Source organism: Alnus glutinosa, chromosome 4, assembly GCF_958979055.1.
Source record: "Alnus glutinosa chromosome 4, dhAlnGlut1.1, whole genome shotgun sequence".
Classification (NCBI taxonomy): Eukaryota; Viridiplantae; Streptophyta; class Magnoliopsida; order Fagales; family Betulaceae; genus Alnus; species Alnus glutinosa.
In genome coordinates this window covers 22,407,449-22,415,100 of record NC_084889.1, presented here as the reverse complement: position 1 = coordinate 22,415,100, position 7,652 = coordinate 22,407,449, and positions in this window count along the sequence as shown.

The following is a 7,652-nucleotide window of genomic DNA, read 5'->3' as shown; positions in this document are numbered from 1 at the left end:
CCCCCCCCCAATGGCTAGCACGAGTTATAGATTTATTCATACTTATTCCAACTCTATCATATATCTTAAGCTTTCTCTTCGTACACGGATCCAAATTCTTGTGGCATCTAAAACATCTCGCTTTGCCTAGACTTAATTCATGATTATAGCCAATAGTTACCCTAGTCACATACCATTTTGTATCAACTAACTTTGCATTCAAAGTAGTCTTACACCCCGTTCTTATCATTTAACTAGGCTTGTAAAAGCTATTACTTGAGTTGGATGGTCTGCTGCCTTGATGAGCACATCCTAGAGTGATGTAATGTGCATATCCATTTTCATTGGGTTTTTTCTTCTTCTGTACCATACCAAAACCCTCTTGCTTTGCATAACTCCTATAATATGCATGAAGTTCCTCTATAGAGCTAAATATAATCCCGTTCTTAAGTTCTTTAACAATTTTAACTTCCTCTGTGAGCTTGACCTAGGAACTACAATTGTTCACACTATCTTTCAACTGTTCAACTATAGTTTCATTTCCATCTATATCAAGACAAATAAAAATCTTGTAGAGAACCCAACTATGAACAATAACATTCACTCTAAGATATGTTACAAAAATTAAATATAAGAATGAAAGCCCAACATACCATTTTTCAAGTTCATTTCTAGGGGCACAACATCATTAAACTGTTCATGTGTCAACGAACAATCATCTTCACATTGTGAAATAAAAAGCAGTTGTGACAAGTCTAGCTAAGAGTTTTTCCACACAACAAGATGTTTAATTAGTCAATTATATTTAATCATTTGTGTGAATATAGAGCATATGGTAGAAACAAAATGTAGTAACTTTTGTATACACAAATGAACCCAAAAAACTAAAACCAACAAATCACATACATATGCTAGCAAAAAAGAATGACCAAAATAAAAGGCAAAATTATATCAGCAAAGATTGTCTTTAAACCAAATAAGTGGCGAAGACTTTTCCCCCCACAAAAAAATTACACTAAGATTGATTATGAATCAATTAATAAAATAATTTTCTATTTGAAATCAATTAATAAAGTTTTTGAAAATTCGTAGACAAAGTTGTAGGTATCTTTTCCAAATCCGAATCAAAGCAAATAATTGAACAACGACAAATCTAAAGGCTATTGAAACAACCAATCACTTGATCAAATAAATCAAAACAAAATTGAAATAGCCCAAATTCAAAAGTGTCACATGTATAAGAGTTACACAAAATCTACCAAATCCCACTCTCTCCAAGAGTCAACCACACTTTTCATTTCAGTCTTCTCTACCTAGCCAAAGATTCTTCCCAGGATCATGAGTTCATCACTGCATGGAGTTCATTGGTGATGAAACAAACCAATTGGCTTGTACTAGTGAGGTCTCCTTTAAAGGTCTCTACCTTTGCAGTTAAAATGAGAAAACTTTAACATTGTGAGATGTCGCTATGCTATAAGCCTATATCTATTCAATTAGTAGTTTGAATTATTTTCAAAGTCATGCTATATCAATTAAATGAAACATTGATAATTATTGTGTGCTGGAAACACACAAGAAATTTTCTAAATTTGATTCTAGATGATTTTAGAAGTTATTATGAAGATACTAACAATCTTCTTGTGCTGCAAAGCATTACCCTAAGATACCAACTCTAAAATTGTATGAATAATAGCAAAATTATCAATATACAAACTGTCAGAAACAATAATTTCTCCCCCTTTTTTATTTTATTTCTTAAACATTGTCTAGAAATTCTTTTCTTTCACATTAAGAAAAATAAGTATTTCATTCAAGGAATAATGAAATGCAAAAACTTTGTTAATTGATTTCAAAACAAGTTGGAGAGAGAGAGAGAGAGAGAGAGACTGACCGTAGAGAGATTCGGGAACGATAGTGGAGCTCTTGGTAGGTAGTGAGCGGCTGCAATGAGCGGTAGCCAATGGGCGGTGAAGGGCGGAGAAATAAAAAAAAAAGGTTGAGTAAGTTGGATAGAAAGAGAGAGAGAGAGAGAGAGAGAGAGAGAGAGAGAGAGATCGGGGAACTGCGGTGGTCTCTTGGTCGGCGATGGGTGGTGTTGGAGAAATAATCAGCTCCAAAGACACGTGGGCCTAAGGTAGTATCGAGGGCTGAGCCCATCGGGTTGACCCGGCCAGATTAGACTTAAGTACAAGACCATCCATTATCTCCAAAAAGCCGCATATCCCAAATATATCAAGATAGACTTCTATCCCATCAAATATGGGATAACGTACCTAATAGAATAACATTAGCTAAAGAGAGTGTCATATCCAGTTTGGACTCTACTACCCAATTTGAATTCTATGAAGATAAGATTAAAGACTATGTGATCTAGGACTCAGACTCTTAATTAGATTATGCTCCAAGCACTCTAGTTGTTTCATAACTGTGAACTGTGAGTCTATAAATAAGACTACTACGTCAGGTATTTTCGACAGGCAGATTCTCTAAGCTCTGAGATTATTGATACTCTCCAGAAAATAAATAGTTTGAACTGACTTAGGCATCGGAGTGGGGGTATGGTCGGCAGCCCCACGAGCCGACGAGCCGTTTATTATTTTGCAGATTACGAGGAGAGCGAAGATCAAGGAAGGCAACACGTCACCGTACCGAAAACTGTACCAACAGTTTGGCGCCGTCTGTGGGAATGACAAATCGTTCTTGCGAAAAAAAAATCCACAACGGTGACTGCGCGATCAAATGAAGTTTGAAATCTCAGATCGGAGTTTAATCACACCAAATACGGAGGTCTGCAAATACTTACTTGAGCTCCATCTGGGTAAAGCTCCAGCCTCTTGATCCGCACAAAATTGGAGTTCTCCTCTATAGATGTGATTCTTGAAAAATTGGAGTTCTCTTATGTATGAGGACGGTCTAACACGAGTGAACGGAGGCAAAGCTGTGGGTCATGACCACAAGAACGGGGCTCCGAACAACACCGAGTTCAAACCCATGGATTTCTCGAAGCTAATCTAGACCAAACCAGATCCGGTTATTTCAGTAGATTGGTGTTTGTCTTCATTAGAAAAGTTTATGTACAAGTCCTTTTTACAAACAGGAATCAGGACCCCCGTGCTCTAGGTTTTGCGGGTTTGAAACCGTGAACCTCCGAGACTCACCCAGAAGGTTCTAAACCTCCGAGGCAGACCTAGACTTCTAAGGCTTCTGGAACTTAGTCCAAGCTCCAAAGGAAGATCCGGGCCGGCTCATCTCGGGTAGAGTTTAGATACTGCTGGTGATTTCGAGTCAGTCGACAGAGGATCTGCCACCACGCAGGATTGACGATGGCCTTTACTGGCTAAACGGATGTACAGCAAGATCTTCAGTTTTTGGCCGATGATGATCGTTGGTAGGAGATCAAGCCCGATCCAAGAAGATAACCGGGCTTCGACGGCGACACACTGAAGTGCCTTTCTTACCTACCGAGCCATGGTCATCGAGGATGCACAGAGATGCGATTATCGGTGTAATACCCAACTCACATCCGGACACTGCAACAAGTTCCAGAAACCTCATCCACGAAGCCCTCTCGTCTGCAGAGCACTACGTCGAGTTCGGGTCTAGTAGGTGTGACGTCTAAGAGCGTGGTGTCGTCTCCGGTATCTGGGTCTTTGTATGGGCTTCCGATGACTAGTTCACCTCGGAGGAAGAAGATGGAGACACGGTGCTGTGGACACAAGGCGCTGTGCAAGGAATGGTTTTGGCCGAAATCTTGAGCCACACTGATGGGCCAGAACTTCAGCGACTTGCTGTTCAACCACATGTCGAGGCCCGACTCGGTCAAATTCTCCCTTGTCTACCAAGCCGTGGCTCAGAACCTCCGTGGTACCAAAGATAGTCAGAATTCGAAGGATGCCCGGATTGTTTGCATGGTCTCGGCAGTTGGGATGGTCTACTTGACCACCGAAGCTATTATCACCAAAGGCCCCATGCTATCCTTCGGATCAAAGTCACCCCATGTAGTGCCCCGTTGCCAGGTCGGGGTATGCAAGTCATAGATTGAGTCCACGCAAGGTGACTGCTAGTGAGCAGCTTGAAGATTGGAGGACTCACTGCAACATGTTCAGTAAATTGCCTTACAGGGATGAGGTTACGTGGATAGGTATTCGCACAATCTACACATTCCAACATAGATTTGGGTTTAGAATGGCATCCAACGATTCCAATATTTAAACGATGTCAAGAATAGAGCATTTTTAACTCATTCCAGAAGAAGAAATCAAAAAAAAAAAAAGAAGGTAATAGCATCACCACAAGAGCCGGGTTAGCCATACACCATCGATCACAGCGCTCGGCTCTACCAATTTGCCTTTAATGATCGCTGAGTCTTGCTGGAAAATAAGGTGGCAGATTAGATGGCAGAAAAAGTGAGAAAATTGCCAAGAATAACGAGAAGAAGGAGAGGCTGCCCATTTCAAGACCTGGACCACTGAGGCTCCACCGACACTCCATTCCAACCAGAAGTTTCTGAAATTTCGAGGATCCGAACCTCTGAGGCAGTGGCTACATGGAAGATCCGCACCGACTTCCCTCTTCCGTCAGCCCCTCCCGAACCGACCCCAGAGATAATTTGTTCGGATTGGGCTCCATGTGATGCGGATCGGTCGTGAGCATAGGATGTCCTTGAGCGCCGACCTGTCATGAATCCACAAAACCCTTCAGGCCTATATGATGGGCAATATTGCAGCGCTTCTCGAGGCCACAACCCAAAGACCAGCAATTGTCTAAATAGAAGGAACTGGGAAGAATTCTGATAGAACTGTTGTTGATGAGGTCAATTTAGATAATGATGTAGCTTCATCCGAGCCATTCCAGACCTTGGGAGTTCTCTTTTAAGGAATTCTAGTAAGCTTGAGAAATGAGATTTTATGTCGAGCAGGCTTGGTTTGGAAAGCCCAAACAGGTCGGCCCAAAAAGAAAGAAAACAACTGACTGGTATGCCTGAACCGGGCGCCCCTCGGTTACTAAGGGTCATTATGTCCTTTCGGGCAAAGCTCACCCAAGCCATACTGATCCAAGATAAAATTGACAAGGAATAAGAAGATGCTATGACGTGGCGGTTTATTATTCAAAGATAGGATTATCTAGATTCAATGTGGAATGCTTAAATTGCGGAATGGGTCTTTGGGCTTGACTTTAACATGTGTTTCATTGCTTCAATGAACATTGAGGTAGTGCTGGAAAAAAAAAAAAAAGGAAAAAAGGAAAAAAAAGGGAGTATTTATGGAAGTTAGATCCGAGATGTTTTTACCAATGAGGAAAGTTAGATCCGAGATGTTTTACTAAGGAGGAAAGTTAAACCCGAGGGTTTCATACTGAGAAGAAAGTATACTCCGAAAAGTTTGATCTGAGGGCATTTTACCAAGGAGAAAAGCTAGAAATGAGGGTGTTCTACTGAGGCGAAAAGTATGCACCAAGATGACACATACCAAGATTATTATTCCGAGGGTACTATCCCGAGGACCCTATGCCCGAGCTTCTAGTTCCAAATAGCATAGTTCGAGGACCCCTCTAGATTTGCCATCCTCCAAAGTGCATAGTCACATGCCGAGGGACCAATCCGAACCGAGGGTCCAGCTTGAGGAACTCTCCCAAAGAGCTCCATATCGAGGGGCGTGCAAGATAAAGAACTCCAAGTAAGACGGGTCGTCTTCATCGAATTCACCAGATAAGTTCATACTCTTCTTTTACAAACATGATTCATGATAAAGTAAGGATAAATGTTGGTTTTTATTTTATCAACCAGAAAATATATATATATATATATATATATATATATATATATATATATATATATATATATATGTATGTATGTATTTTGATAAAATAGAATCATGTGTTGAGGCCGCCGTGAGTGAAAGGATCACAAAATCATCCCGACAGATGAAAAGAATATATGGTGCTACTGTGCATTTTGCTATTTTGTTTTAGTATATGCAGTGCTTTGTTAACTCTTTTCGCAGAAAAGATATGGGGAGACAACCCCTACAACAAATTATACAAGGAAAGTCTCTCGGTTAGTCCAACACCGAGAGCCAGGGAGACAACCCTACAGAGAAAACAAGGAAAGTCTCTCAGTTAGTCCAACACCAAGAGCCAGGGAGACAACCCTGCAGAGAAAGCAAGGAAAGTCTCTCAGTTAGTCCAACACCGAGAGCCAGGGAGACAACCCTGCAGAGAAAACAAGGAAAGTATCTCGGTTAGTCCAACACCGAGAACCAGGGAGACAACCCTACAGAGAAAACAAGGAAAGTCTCTCGGTTAGTCCGACACCGAGAGCCAGGGAGACAACCCTGCAGAGAAAACAAGGAAAGTCTCTCGGTTAGTCCAACACTGAGAGCTAGGGAGACAATCCTGTAGAGAAAACAAGGAAAGTCTCTCAGTTAGTCCAACACTGAGAGCAAGGAAGAACAGACAGCCCCCAGGTATCTGTTGATCTCTACTAAGAATAAAGCAGCAGTCTGAGACAGAATGAAATCACTTCTTCATCAAACTTCTCCAAAGATGATCAAGCTACATCAACGTCCATCTGACTCCTCCCCTCGAACGACTCGAAAGAGTTATGGTGGGGATGCTCAGGAAAGAATCCGCCCGAATCCTTTCCTCGAACAACCCGAAAGGGTCATGGAAAGGATACAAAGAGTTGAAACCTCCCAGTTGGGGGTTTCCGAAGGATGAGGACTAGAATCCGCCCGATTCCTTTCCTCAAACAACCCGAAAGGGTCATGGAAAGGATACAAAGGGTTGAAACCCCTCGGTTGGGGGTTTCCGAAGGATAAGACTAAGGATACCCAGAAAAGAATCCGCCCGAATCCTTTCCTCGGATAACCCGAAAGGGTCATGGAAAGGATACAAAGAGTTGAAACCTCCCAGTTGGGGGTTTCCAAAGGATAAGGTTATGGATATCCCGATTATAATCCGCCCGATTCCTTTCCTCGAACAACCCGAAAGGGCCATGGAAAGGATACAAAGGGTTGAAACCTCCCGGTTGGGGGTTTCCGAAGGATAAGGTTAAGAATTGGCCCGAGTCCTTTCCTCGGACGACCCGAAAGGGTTATGGAAAGGATACCAAGGCGAAATTGGAGATTCAGAAAGATAAAGTTTCAGGAAGATAAAGCTTCAGAAAGGTAAAGCTTCAGAATGATAAAGATTCAGTATGACAAAGTTTCAGGATGACAAAGCTTCAGGAAGATAAAGCTGCTGCAAAAGAAGGTAAAGCTCAGCAACCTGACTACCCACCTCGAACAACTTAGCCTGCAGTTGCAGACTAAAGTTATGGGGGGTAGCTCAGAAGGTAAAGCTTCAGTATGACAAAGCTTCAAAAAGGAAGGTGAAGCTCAGCGACTTGACTACCCACCTCGAACGACTTAGCCTGCAGTCGCAGACTGAAGTTATGGGGGGTAGCTCAATAAGGTAAACAAACAGGAAGGTAAAGGTTCAGGGAGATAAAGCTTAAGGATGACAGAGCTTCAGGATGACAAAACTTTAGGATGACAAAGTTTCAGGAAGATAAAACTTCAGAATGATAAAGCTTCAGGATGATAAAGCTTCAAGATGACAAAGCTTTAGGATGACAAAGCTTCAGGAAGATAAAGCTTTAGGAAAGTAAACAGGAAGGTAGAGCTTCAGGATGA